The 15,600-nt window shown below is 28.4% G+C and overlaps 1 protein-coding gene across 1 annotated transcript in view; it reads left to right on the plus strand.

The window, feature by feature from the left end:
- Positions 1-15,600, plus strand: part of LOC111684176 — a 461,818-nt gene that overhangs the window by 442,286 nt on the left and 3,932 nt on the right. The window lies entirely within an intron of this gene.

Here is a 15,600-nt window from a genome sequence, read left to right on the forward strand (position 1 = left end):
ACTTAATAATTCAAGATATTTTAAATCGAAATGGAAACAAACTGTTTTTATTCTGTCTAAAATGATTTTTTATTGTGTTACTTGTTTTTTGTTTTGTTATTTTTTTTTTTGGATTTTGTGACACCACATCTTTTTTATACCCTACACCACTATAACCGAGTAATGATCGGCCTTCATTTATCCATAGCCCCCATACAAATTCCTCCTTCAAAAAAGTGTCTTAAACTTGCATCTTGCAATTTGCATCGCAATGAAACTTTACATAACTGTTATTTAAAAATATATCCTTTTCACAAATTTAATCAGTATCGGCCTGTGTTTGGCCTATACTCTTATATAAAGCCTCATTTAGATTATTTTATCAATTAATTACATATATATTTTGGAATTAAGATAAAATTCAACATAAAAGTTTCTTTATGAAATCGAAATAGTTTTTAAAATATACTCATGGTGTAGTATATTATATGGTCGGACATGATCGACTATACTTTCCTACTTGTTTTCTTTAAGTTTCTATTTGAATTATGTGTTGTTTAGGAATGGGGTATATAATTTTAACAAATGTGTAATAGAGCTAGTGCATCTTTACTCTTCTTAGCTATAAATGTTTTTGGTAATGAAACTTTTATATAATGTGGTTGTTACTTTTGACATTTCTTAAATGTTTTGGGTTTTTCTTATTCTTTTTGCAATCAGAAAGCAGAAAAAACTTCAAATGTAAATCACCATTTGTAGCATTAAAATTTATGTTTCAATGTATTGTATAAGTGTTAATATTTGTAGTATCAACTCAAGCCACACAAAACCACACAGCATAAACCGGTAACCAGCCATATGTGTACCGTATTTCGTTTTTAGTATATTCATAACGGTATTTGAATTTAAATATTTTTACTTTTTTCCCTCTGCCACATATGACTATAGATTATGCTTATATGTGTGCAATAGTAGATGTTGAATATATGGCGTAAATTAAGATTTATGATGCGTGCGAATTTGTAATAAGAAGCCATAAACGGTTTTTTTATTTTTCAACACTTAAATGCAGGTTTATTTTATTTTAGTTAATTTTTTCTCAAGGATTTGACTCAATTTAATTTTTTTGTTTTATATGTTTAAAAAAGAACTCATAAGGGTGGGTCAAAAAAAGCTACGACTACTACCATTTCCGCCAAAATAGGCATACCAAAATAAGCGAAAATACTAATAACGCTAAAATAACAATGCCGAAATATGTCAAAATATCGTTACCGAAATAAGTCTACACAGACAAAAATATCAAAAATTTTTTTCTTAACAATCGTTTGTTTTAAACTTAATTTCTATTTTTATAAATATTTTTATTTGATTTTATAAAGAATTTATATGATTTTTACGCAGAAGAAAAATATTTTCTAACAAACGCTTTGATGAAATAAATTTTATTTTTTATTTGCTTATGCAAATGCAAATCTTTTCAGCCTTAAAGGCTGGACCTAAATTCTTAAAATTTAAAAAAATATAAAAATATATTAACCTTTATACCATGGTATAAAAACATTTTTTCTACTATGCTTTATACTAAAAAACATTACTTAAAAATATGGGGTTTGAAAAAATAATAGAAACAAACGTTAGTTCATAGACATTTCGAAGCTCAGCTTAAAAAAAAACTAGTTATTACCAGCTTAAACCTATTTCTTACTTAATATTTAGTGGATCCACCTCCGTTATGAATCCTTGCATCTCCGGCCCATAGAATTCACGAGGTTTTCACATACTTCCGCGGGTATTTAATACCATCTTCTCCCAAAGATGGTGCTTATTATGCGACGGAAGTTATTTTAAACTCACTCACCATAGATGTTCAATGACGTTGAGACCTGGAAACTGTGCTGGCCAATCCTTTAAATTTACTCCATTATGTATGCTTGGGGTCATTGCCCAGCATGAAGTCCCAAATTGGAGGTATTGCTCTTCTTTCTCGACATTGCCGCAATAATAACTTATCTTGGTGAATGGTGGTTTTTCGCTTCTATCCCCTGGTCTCAAGAGAATTTAGAGCATTTCATTATTCTCGAAATTTTATCCATAGAATTATTTTCTAATATTATATAAAATGTTAACTAGTACAATAACAAGAAAGTCAATTTGAAAGCATATATTTTTTATTTTTGTCATTCTAATAGTGCAAAATGTATCACAGTGCACCGGCTTTGCTAAGAATTCACTCTCTATGTATACCAAAAACGCCTTTGTCTGGTCGTTACTTTATTTTAATTCAAGGAGTTATTTCATTTAGTTCGGACTCTTTTTTATATTATATTTGGGAGTTATTTTATAATAAAATAAGTTTAAGGATTTATTTTATTTTTGGAAGGTTAAAATCAAACTAAATGATTTTCATTATGGTATACCCCAATTGGGACGAATAACGAATTTCGTGTAGCACGACGAACTAGTCGGAATTGGGCTTAAAACAATTTTCCCCAATTAATTTGTCGTACGTCTGCGTAAGAAATAGAAATAAATAATATGATAATTAGCATTAATCAATATGAAAAAGCACTATATTATTGTATCTGTATTAAATTTCAAGAATCAAAAGCAATTAAGAGTTTCTTACATATTTTCAATTATCTAGGAAGAAACCCAAAGACCTATACATTGGACATCACGTGGTGCTATTTCAAAAATTTCGACAAAAGTAGTTACATATGTATATCCCTAAAGTACATGTGAACATGGCGCCATCTATAGTAAGTTAAAAAAATCAAAGTAAAAAGTAAATTGTTCCAATAAGTTTATAAGCACTAATTTCCAATATTCCTGTAAGAAAAAATACCCATTGATCATAAAAATTCCATTTTAAATTTTTATCTAAAAACCCCAATCAGAAAATCATCATACACATTACGTGAGAAAATTGGACACGTTTAGTTTTATTCCTTTCGTTTGTGACCATGTTTTATTTTATCATAACATTTTATCATAACATTATTTATATTTAATCAAAGAAAGATTTATTCGATACAAATCAAGTCATACGAATGAATATAATGTGGGGTGTATAAAAAATAGACACATACATATATATGCATGTATATTCACAGCTAGAAACATAAATATTTATACCCTGCCAGCAAATTCACTAACTTTTAATTCGTTATTAGTTTCTCAACTAGTTGCTCTTCAGAGAATTTTGGGATACTTCAGCATTACATGATATTTAGCTTGTAGTTTGTCTTTTAGAAGTCAGTTCTTTATGTTGCAAATACCAAATATTAAGATATTTCTGCCTTACATAGCTTGTAGCCAGTGTGCTAAAGTTAACAAATTAAATTCATAATAATTTAGAATTCTTCCCAGTTAAAATTGAGAAACTTCTAATAGTTAGCTTGCAGATGACTTTAAATGTCCATACACGTTGAAAACTAAATACATACTTGATATAGTCCTTCAAAAATACTTGAAAGTTTGAAAGGAAGAGTAAATATAATTATTTTTAGATAAAATTTGGTTTCGTTTAGTAGTCAATATGTGTATCGACTGAAAGAGGAGAATAACAAAAACAGAAAGAAAATAAGAAAGAAAATCTATATTGACTATTTGTAATATCAAACCTATAAAAAATATTAGTTGAAAATTTAAATTTTCTAGCTCTTTCCGGTTCTATAATGTCCTTTAAAACTTTAATCCTTAAACTTTAATTTATAGTAAATTTTTCTTGAAAAATATATATATGTTAAATTTATTGTTAGCTTTTTTTTAACTTTATTAATTTCTTGAAAAAATGTTATAAACGTTATGTTATGTATTGTTTCTAGATAACATGTGAGTAGTTTGAGTTAAAGTTTTACTTGTATTTTCCTTTTGTTACAATAACAAAACACAAGTAAAATTTGTGCTCAAACTACTTGATCGGTATCTGGAAACAGATACCGATCAGATAAAAAATTATAGTCGGTCGATGGCGGCCACATAATACCCTACACCTGTTACAAAAAGTAAAATGTGATAAGTAAAAGTTTTTATAGTAAAACATTTAAGTTGAATTGTACCTTGCCTCAAATATACTTAAGCGATTGTTTTATAAAACTATGGACATTTAACTAAAATTTTAATGGGGACTTTTTATAGGGGATAGAGTCAAATGAGGTCCTATAATCATCAGGGACATCAATGCTAGTATAGAACTTGGTTTTGCAGCTTACGAGTGTATCGACATACAAGTATATTAAACATAATTGTGATCTTAAAAGCCCTATTCGGCGGTTTCAGTTATATGGAGGCTAGGTGAAATAATGGACCAATGTTAAACATTTTCAAAAGGCTTTAATAGCCTAAATCGACGAAGAAAATGATTCTGATTCGATTGGTATACTTTAACAATAGGTAGCACTAATATTATTGTGCGTTACAAACAACACCTCCACACTAAAGTGGTGTAGATTTCCATATATTTCGGTTAACCGGTTTAACTGTTTTTTTTTTTTTTTTTTTTATCGGATACCCTACAAACCGGTTTTCAAGGAATTGCCGAAGATTCTTCAAAAGTCGGTCTTCAAAGTAGTCGACTTCAAAATTGCTGGCCGGGTATGAATATATTCTAAAAGTATGGGTATAAGTTGATGTTTAGTTTCGTTTGGATTTCACTCAGCTGGTGTCGGGTTGACGTTTCGTTACTATTTGAATTTTTGTTGTTTTAAGTAACCAAGAGTATTTGACAGGTGAGTGATTGATTGAGCATGGTTACATTATTTGAAATTTGACAGTTACACTATTGCTTCAAAAACATACAAAATCCTACACAGATACACACAAATACATTAGGTTAAAAACATACGTATTACTTTTTGTTATTTAGAGATAAAGTTATCCAACATTGAGAAAGTGCTTCAAGTACTGATCTGTGCAACAAAATCATTTTAATAGCGATGTTGGAAATTTATAATAGTATTTAGTTTATATTATATTAATTTTTTACGACTTTTGTTATCGAGAAGTAATTATATTAACTACTAAAATACTATTAAATTATAGGATATATATTAGTAAATTTTACTTCACTTGTAAGTAGGGTAACTATGTATCAGTAATCTCCTTAGGACGTTCAAATCACATTCATGTTGGGAATGTTTTGGATTTGCGTTCAGCTATGGTTGCACAATTCGAGGGTACACATTACATTTATATATACATACATACGTCTGTATAGTTAATAAAAATAACAACAACTAAAAGCAACTGAGAATAAAATATAAAAAACTACAACTATCAGCTGTCAAATTGTCAATAATGACACCAGAGAAAATAATGAAAGTTCATTTATGTACATATGTACATACATTAGACCGACTCAAAAAAAAATCACACTTGAGTTGTCAATCTCAATATATTCGTTGTTATGTCATGACAATTTTAAATGAACAATACTAAGGGGAACAAAATTCAAAATTTTTCCCAGCATCAAAAAATCTTTGTTTTGTTCTACGATGGTTCCTAAAGTATTTAGAGCCTTCATTAGCAGGACCGGTTGCAAAAAAGTGCATTTCGGAATATGGCAATTATGACGAGAATATTAATATAATCATTATAAAACAAGGTAAATTTTAGGGGGATAGCAAAATATGTTTTTGATTTCTATGCAGAGTGAGTCGCTCTTTTGTACATACATACATACATACATACATACATACATACATACATACATACATACATACATGAAAATTATCGGTCCACGTTTTCGAACCTCTCTACCATTTTTTTAGGATCGGACCATAAATGACCCTCCCCCGATATAAAAATAACTACAACGCTCATTGGGTTAAAAATATGAATATAGTGACAAACGTAAGTTTAATATAATTTTAGATAATTACTTTCCATCAATAATTGACCCAACCCCCCATAGAAAATGATTTTAACTTTCATTTGTGACCTAAAATCGATTATAGGGATTAAATTCGGTACAAGTAAATTTTTACAATATAAAACCTCTCTACCATTTTTTAGGATCGTTAAAATCTATCTACAAAAATAAAGATCAGTCCATAATTGAAACCACAGCCCATACAATGATATTTACTTTAACGCTTATTTCTAGCTAAAAAATACAAATATAGGAAAACAATTTGGCACAAAAAAGTTCCTCGTATGTCGAACTCATTCTACCAAATTTTTTGAGGATCGGTATATAATTAACGCTCATTTCTGGCTTAAAAATCGAGTACGGTGATGTTATTCGGTATAAGTAAGTTTAAAACGAGCTAAAACCTTTCTATATATTTTTTTTAAATTAGACTATAAATAACCCTACACGCCATGTAAGATCTCTTTGACTAGTGACTAGTGTTGCCAAAAACTAATTGGGGAAAAAATTCTAGATTTTTTCGAAAAAATGCTTGAATGCTAGAAAAATGTACTAAATTCAATAAAAATGGCCTTAAGCAGCGGAAGAGAATGCTAGGACTTCGATTCGTGAAATTTGAACTAAAATCATTGATTAAAGAACTAGTTTTATTAAACGAGTGTTTTGATGCATAAATTGAGCTTACAATTACTTTGTTTACATTTCTTAATTAGTTTAAAAAAATAAATATAGATTATTTCTTTTACTTCTTTATAGTGTATATAAGATTTTAGATTTGTGCAATTTTTTATAGGTAGTGAAAAGATCTTGCTGGGAACTTTTCGTATAAATATACATATTTTTTTGTGATTTAATATCAATCAATATTATATTTTATGCGATTTCATAGAGTAAAAGAAATTAAATTGTTAAAAAGCACCAGATTATAATGTTTTGGTCCAAAATCAAAATTTTTTACTGACACTAGTTTTTTTTTGGATTCTTTCATCTTATAAGTATTACTACATCTGCATAGCAGTAATGGGGTCAAAATGTCATCCTGTGGTGAACCACGAAATATGCTTTCCTCGAAAATCCCGATATTTTTCGAGATAAGGACATCCCGGGATTTGCTTCAAAAAATGTTTTTATTTTTTCTTTTGATCTATATTTTTTATAAATTTGCATATTACCATCCTACTTTATTTTTGATTTATGCAAAACGAAAGTAAATTAATTTATTCATTTCATTTTTAAAAAACATGTAAGAAGAATTATTTTTTTAGCTGCAAATTTGACAAAAATTTTTTTTTGGGTTTTAATTAGGATGGCGGTGCATCAAGCACTCATATTGCCAGGTTATCACACGTTTGTCCAGAGAAAAACCCCACCAACCGACCTATACCTTCATATAGGAAGTTGGAGCATCCGGACTTGATTTCATCAAAAGTATTAATGGTGTCCACTAGAAAAAGTTCCAGAGTTTTAATGGTCTCCACCAGTTTATATTTGAGTTTAAATGGTCTCCACCAGGTTATATCGTGAGTATTCTATGGTCTCCACCAATAACAAACATAACCTCACTCTGAGGTAAAACGAAAGCACGCGTTTAATGAAGACAACGCATAACTCAGAACAGTTATACGAAGTAGTGCATTAAATTAGTGCGGGGTGAGAAGTAATTCTGTCGAAAGCCCAGCAACAAGCACAAGCCTGACCGTCCTTAAGAAATAAAAACGATGACGCGAGAGTTGTTCCCCAACTCAGACCTGAATTACAACTGCCCTGTGACAAAAATTGATACAGGAAAATCTAATAGCACCTTCTCTGAAAATCACATTGATGCCTATTTTAGTATCAATGCATTACAATATTTTGTTTTGGGAGAAAACAGTTTATTGTACTTTTTTTAGCACATTATAAAGGTTTTTTATTTACGTACATCGACTGATTATGCAAAATTTTATGAAATAAAATGTTTGCTTTTTTACTGAAAAGAAATTAGTACCTAGGAGGTTTAAAACCTAAAATTTATTTGTATTCAAACCTTTTGAGCCAGTTTTTATAAAGTTAAAAAAACAATTAAGAGTTTTATATTCGGCTGTGCCTAATCTTATATACCCATCACCATGATGTGTTAAATAGAATAGCCAGTACATAAATTATTAACAAAGTATCCTTTATACGTTCTAACCTAGTCCGGGCTCTACATACTTAATTTCATGTTTCTAGGTTCAATATTATAGAAAATTAAAAAAGTACCTTTTGTAGAACGAAAAAGTACCAAAAAGTATACAGAGCCCTAATCCGGGCTCTGCTTACTTAATTTCAGGTTTCTAGGTTTAATATTGTAGGAAATTCAAAAAGTACTTTTTGTAGCACGAAATATACAACTCTAACAGACATCCAAACATATGAAACAAAATACATAGCGTAATAAAACCAAGTACATCCACACACATTTTTTATGTTAAATTCAATATTTTACCCACCTTCAAATAATCTTTGTTATATTTTGTAATGGTTCCCAAAATATTTCTAGACCGTTCGTGTGCTAGACCGCTTACAAAAAGAGTCCCTTTTTACCTATTTATTTAAATTTTACAGTATTTCTTAAACAAAATATACAATATGTGGTATTATTTAAAATGTTTTTTGAAGCCAAGTCTAGTGGTGTGCAAAATTTTGCACGCATTTTATTTTTATTGCTAAAATTTTACATATTTTGGAATATGAGAATTATGATCAGACAGACGGTTATTTAGATCTAAACATCACTGGACGCGGCTTTAAAACTCCTTTTCAAACGATACCCCATATTGGATCTTTTGTTTCAAAACAAAACAATAAATTGGAAAAATATTTCCAAAATGCCTTTTTCTAATTTGGTCCAGCTCACAAAAAGTAATCTCTAGAATCATCAGGAAACAAAGAGAGGGGTAAATAAAACACGTTTTTGCTTTTAAATATAAGAAGCAGCAATATTGTAAAAAATATGTTAAATTACAACTGGCAGTTGCTTATTGTGCTACTGGCAGTAGTAGAACCATCACATGTTATTGCACATGGCAATAGAAGTTCTACTGTTGTTTGCGTGCGCTGCTGAAACAGAAAAATATATTTTGATTGTTTTAAAATATTTTACGTCTGCTGAAAGAAATTGCAAACAGAACAAATATTTCTAGTAAAGTGATAGAAAATTTTTAAAGTTTTATATTTATTGCATAGTCGTACAAAAGAAATCTTGTGCTATTGCTGCATATTTAAACGCTGGAAAAAAGTTGCTATTTTAAAGACTGTAATGTAAATATATAAACAAATCGATTGGTTGCGAGCACACAGGGTGCTTACATTTGTTTTATTTTCGTTATTATTGAAATGTCGATTTATGATTTTTAGTAAATCAAATTTTTAGTAATTAAAATAATCGAAAAATTTTTAGCAACAAGACAACGTTTGTCACACATACACGTTGGAAATATTCATCAGACATTTGTGTTAAAGTAGGGAAACAATTCGTTACTTTGAAGTAATTTATCTTAACGTCATTATGACTGACACAGAACATTTATATTTTTTATAACCTTCATTTAACGTTCAAACTAGGAAACCAAAAAAAGATGAGAGGAAAAATTACAACAATATTAAGAAAACATCTCTACTCAAGTTTATGTATTTTTAAAATCTTACTCATTATTCGTATATACTTTTTTAGATGTTGTCCCTTACAAATCCTCTCAAGAAACACATTTATCTTGCGGTTTATATTACGCCACACATACACACTTTCTGTTCAATGTTGCACCCTTTTTACAAATTACACAATGTCATTAGGCCTGCACCATGAAATGTAATTTTTCAATTAGTATTCAAGTTTTCAAAATATAATTGAATAAAAATTAATTTAAACAAGCAAGACTGTTATATTCGCAAGTTTCGTCATAGGAACACAATAAAATTTTACGCACTGCATATTATTTTTAAATCTTCGAGTTTTCTTTTAATTTTACGGCACTTTCGCGATTCAATATTTAATAATATTTTTATTCAAAATTGAATTAAATTGCACAAAATCGTATTTATTTTTAATTTTAAAATTTTTGTTTACATACTGAATGGGATGACCATATTTCTCATTCAAATAATATATAATTTAATTAATTTCAAAATTTAATAAAATTTAATATATAAGTCATTATCTGAAGGGCAACTAGTACTTCAGTTATGGCCCGATTCCCATAAAATTTGTTGGAGAGATTTTGGCTTATATAAAACTTATTCATGTCGAACTTCATCGCTATATTTGTATTTTTAAGCCTGTAATTAATATGTAATTTTCTGGAGGGAACCTTATATGAGGGAGGAGTCAGTTATGAACGGTAAAATTTGTCTTAGAAATGTCCTAAAATTTAGGACTTACAAATGTCGTAATTAAAATTTATTTGCATCCAATTTTTTCACAATATTTAAAGTTATATGAGAATTACATATGTGCATTAGAGTGATTTTTTAAATAGTTGATATATGTACATATTTCAGGTTTTTGGTATCGTTTTTAGACAGTTATGAGCGTTAAATTCATTTGCTGAATGGGTCATCGCAAAATGGGTAGATATTTTTGTTCCTAAAAAATTTGTGTATGTAGAATTTCATCGCTACGGTCGTTAAAGTAATTTCTTAAGGGATCCTTATATGAAAGATTGGGTCTACTATGGAGTCACACACATATGAATTGAAAGTATCATATTCCTAGCCGATTAAGTCCATATGTCCGTCACACTGGCTGGATGAACCCAACGATTAGTGCTTTTGAGCTCCTAATTACGTTTAATATATGTATATCTATCTACTCCTGTTACAAAAAAGTGGTTCCGAGCCATTCTTTAGTACGAACTCACATTAACCCAGTAGGTTTTTGAGTTAACTTAAAGCAAACCTGTGGTTAACCACAAATAAGACAGAGGTAACTCAAAAGTTAACCATTTCAATGTAATGTCATAAGAACGAGTCAGTACTCAGTACTGACTCGTTCTTAAATTAAATAAAATTAAAAAGGTGATAGTAAAGAGAATGGTGGGGGTGAAGAAACTTAGTCAGAGTCAGTACTAGATAACCAGAAGTTATCTAGTGATGAGTTAGTATCTAGTACGTAAATACAAGAGCTGCTGCTAATTACCTATGTAATTTTCTTTTATTTTTATGAACTTCACCTTCGTGAGAAGTCTCATTTCAGCAAATGAGTTCTTTTCATAATTTTTTTAATTACATATATATTTAGGAAATGTTTTGAATTATAATTGGTGAAGATTTCGGATTGTTAAATGCAACAAAATTGTGTAAAAAAATTAATAAATGTTATGTGTTTGTGAAAAAATTTCCTACATATTATCCCAGTATCTTCGCAAAAAAATTTTTGAAGCATACGAGAAAATTGAGTTCTCACAAGTGTGTTGAATTTACATAGCACAACTCGTCTGTGAAGAGAGGAAAATGTTATTGTTGTAAAACAATGTCATAGTCCAATTTCTTACTTAACAAATTATATTTTATTGTTTATTTAAAATTTGATTGTAATGTTTGTTCATTTGCTCGATCCTCTTTGAGTTACTTTGAAGCTAGTCATTAATAAGTTAATAATAAGTCAACTTGATTTTTAGTTAACAAACAAAAACCTATAGTGGAGAGGTTCCCCTCCACTATAGCGGTGTAGGTGTAAAATGTTCAATTTATCAAAAGCTTCTGGATTTTTCTAAAATTTTTTTCGCTTTCTTATTTAGCTTTAAGGAGGCTAAAATTTTAGAATTTTATTATAATTATATGGGTTAGGAGTAAGAACATGGTCACAAACATAAAGATTTTTTCTTACACATTTCTTCTATAAACCTTTGATAAAAGTTTATAGCAAAACAATTTTTGTTAGAAAGATTTTGATTATAATTATAGTAAATGTTTACTAACAAACATGCACATTTTTTATAGAATTGCTGAAAAAAATTTTATGGAATCATTAACAATGACAGCAAAATGTGACTGTTATTGTGTTACAGAGTTGTATTTTTCGTCTTTACAAATTAATTGTTTGCGAAAACCAAAGATCAAGAAGCGAATAATAAAAAATTGTTACAAAGTCTTTTAATTATTAAAAATAAAGTGTATTATTAAAAATTAAATTTTTGAAAAGTACAGGAAGTGGATCAGAATATAAACAATAAGGAGTTTAATCAATAAATGATAACATAAATATGTATTTATGATTTTTATATTTCTATATTTATGCATGCTTATGTATTTCATTGCAGACAACCTATTTCCACAAGTTAGGAGCATCAGAGGACTTAAGATTCTGCGTCATATGTAAAATGGTGAAAAGATGTATATAATTACAATATTATTAAAATTGACAATATATCTTAAAATATTAATAAATTGTGTTTTTTGTCTGAAGAAAATATATATTTACATATTTTTAAGGGCAGTCTAATGCACGAAGTATATTGTTTGTATATTTAGTTCGAATACTTAGTACAGAATTTTAGTTCGTACTGAGTACTTAGTGTCGTCCTTTTTCACATTTTTTAGCTGTACATTTTTATTTTTCGGTATTTCGTCGAAAATCCTGTCATTTTTCAACATACACTTTAAATTTGTCAAAGTTTTATGAATGTGGAAAAGCAAAAAATAATAATAAAATTATACGAACGACTAGTATGCAAGATATAAGTAGTTAGATAGATGAATGGTTGCAGCTTACAAAAAGAGAATTGGAAAGGACTCCTGCATTTTTATTATGGTTTAACACACAACTGCATACATTTCATCTTTTGATGATGATGGCGTATATATGTATTTCCTTACATGCTTTTTTCAGACTCTATAATATTTCATACTAAAATCGCAAAATATACTGCAGAAAAAAAGAATTACACGAAATGAATGAAATGACTGTGTTATAGACACTGAACATATTCAACCAACAGGCAATATGTCGAGTGTTATAATATAAGTAACGTGCTGCTGAAATATAATGCAATCGCGTTATATTTCAGCAGAAATGTCGAATTATGTCGTTTTAGTTTGGCAATCGTATAAATATCACATTGTTGTAGTTTGTTGTTACTTGCAACAACCCAATTGGAAAAACACAATTATGTAAATTAATCGCTGCATCACATAAAAATTGGTATCAGTGTTGTCAAACGCGAAGCTTTTTGCTGAAATTGTTATCAAATATTTCACATGTAGAAATTTTTTAAATATAAAAAGCGGTTGGTTGGTTATAGTGGTAATTAAAAAAACGCAAACAGTTAAGTAGAGTCGAAGGGATTCTCACCAAGTTTGCAATAACTTTAAATTTTAAACAAATTTAATGTTCTATAACATTCCGAAATGAAATTGTTGGATGGTTGATTCTAAACAGAAATAACAAGTAAGAGTGTTATATTCGGCTATGTGGAATTCCATTTATATACTCGTAATTTTCTGAAGGGGCTCTTTTTGTGAGCCTTATATGGGGTGTAGGATCAATCATGGACCGATCCTCATAAAATTTTGCATAGTGGTTTTGGATCATATGAGACTTACTTATGCCGAATTTCATCGCTATATTCGTATTTTTATGACTGTTAAAGCTGCTTTTCGAGGGGCCACTTGTATGGGGGCTATTTGAAAACGAAAACCGATATTGCATATAAGAAATATTTATGTGAAATTTCAACTCTGTAGCTCTTTCAATTCGGACTCTATCGTGCTTTCAACAGCCAGATGGACGGACAGACATGGCTAGGACACAGAATATATCTGTGAGTCTGTGACCAATATTTCGATGTGTTACAAACGGAATGGGTATAAAAATGTACATAAATGTACATGCATTGAATCAACTAAGTTTTTTGCCTACCTTTTTTAAAGAAACTGTTGTTTTTCGTTCATAAATAATATTCGACTAAACAGGTAAAAAGTAAATTTATGTTTTCCGATTAAAAATAGATATTGTGTTAAAAAAATATTAAAATAAAATTTTTTTTGCATTTTATTACTTTTTGCAATTTTAAAATTCCAGTTAATTTCGTTGGATTTTTCAAATTATTTTTTAATTACTTTTTAAAATTTATTATTTTATTGCCAATTCAAAATTACTAATTATTTTCGAAATAAAATCAAAGAAATTTTAACTCAAATATTGATAAATTCTTATAAATATATATATGAATAATAAATTTAATAAAATAATAGAGCAATATTATAAAAACTAACAAAAAACCTAAAAGACGCAAAACAATACGTTTACATTTAATCGAAAATCTTGTTAATTAATATCACGATTTTACTTTTTTTATTAGAAAATTTTGAAAAAATACAATAAAAAATTTTTCAATTTTTCTAAAAACAATTGCTCAGATAAAGTTATTTTTTAAAATTTGGGAAATTTTACATATTCAAATTATTCAGTTGATTCACTGTATATAAAATATAACATAAGAAAATACAAAAACAATTTAATGTTTTACTTTTCTTTAAACAAATTTACACGTTAAAATACACACACACTCATTCAGATACCACAGAACTATTGTACATGGAACAAGACCCGAAAGACCTAGCAGTCTTAGATACGATCAATGTAACCGTAAATTATTATTATCACTGATATAATTTGTACATAACAGATGTTTTTTCAAGTTTTAGTTTTTTCTACAATATTTATGAAAAAAATGCAAAAGAAGTCCATTATCTACTAATATGTTTACATGTTTAGTAGATAGTAATCCTATATAAGCGAATTTTGTATAATAAAAAATATTAATTGAAATGTTGAAAAACAAAATCTTACGAACAACAACATCAGCAAATATATTAAAACATCTATTCCTCATAAAATCCGGCCAATTTCACGAAGATTCCACCGATTTTAATCTAAAAATCACAAGGAAGCAAAAAAATTCCCAGAAAAATTTTTAACAAAAAGAATAATATAATTTAAATCTTAAATATTTTAAGTCAAGAATTCTAGATTTTGTTTGAAAAAATTCATACAATTTAGGAAGTTATTCCTAAAAGTAGAATAGATATACACATATATACATAGAAATGAAACTGAGAATAACACTACCTATTTCTCCTGTCAAAAACCAAAGTACAAAATGTATCCGAATACATCATACCCTACCACATTGCGAGTAAGTTGCCATAAGTTATACAGTAGTTTTTAATCTAGAAGTTATATTAAAGTCGAATTTCTTCGCTATACTTGTTTTTTAAGTCCGTATGGCGTATTAATGTCATTATCTGAAGGGGACCTTATATAGGGGTACGATCAATTATGGACCGATCACCATAAAATTTGGTAGAGCAATTTTGATGTACATTAAACTTCTTTATGTTAAATATACATCAAAAATCTCCTTTTATCTGTGCTCACCTAATCCAGGCTTTTTTTTATAAATATTTTTGTTTAGTTTTATATCGAATTTGTTTGATATTCACACAGAAGGAATATGTTTACTAAAAAATTTAAATAAATTCAATTTTCAGAGTGTGAGCCAAACGATAGCAGTTTACTGTTAAAAGTAAATTTTTAATAGATATGAGGTGAATGAAATTTTACTATCTCATTGGGCTACATAAATTTCTGACAAATGAAAATAAAAAATTTACAAAACAAAATATAAATAAATGAAAAAGAATTTTAAATTTAAATTTTAATTTCAAAATCCATTTCAAATTAAAAAGATTTATTTATAAAATTCACAAAGGACGAAAAAACAATT

The sequence above is a fragment of the Lucilia cuprina genome, chromosome 5, assembly GCF_022045245.1.
Source record: "Lucilia cuprina isolate Lc7/37 chromosome 5, ASM2204524v1, whole genome shotgun sequence".
Lineage (NCBI taxonomy): Eukaryota > Metazoa > Arthropoda > Insecta > Diptera > Calliphoridae > Lucilia > Lucilia cuprina.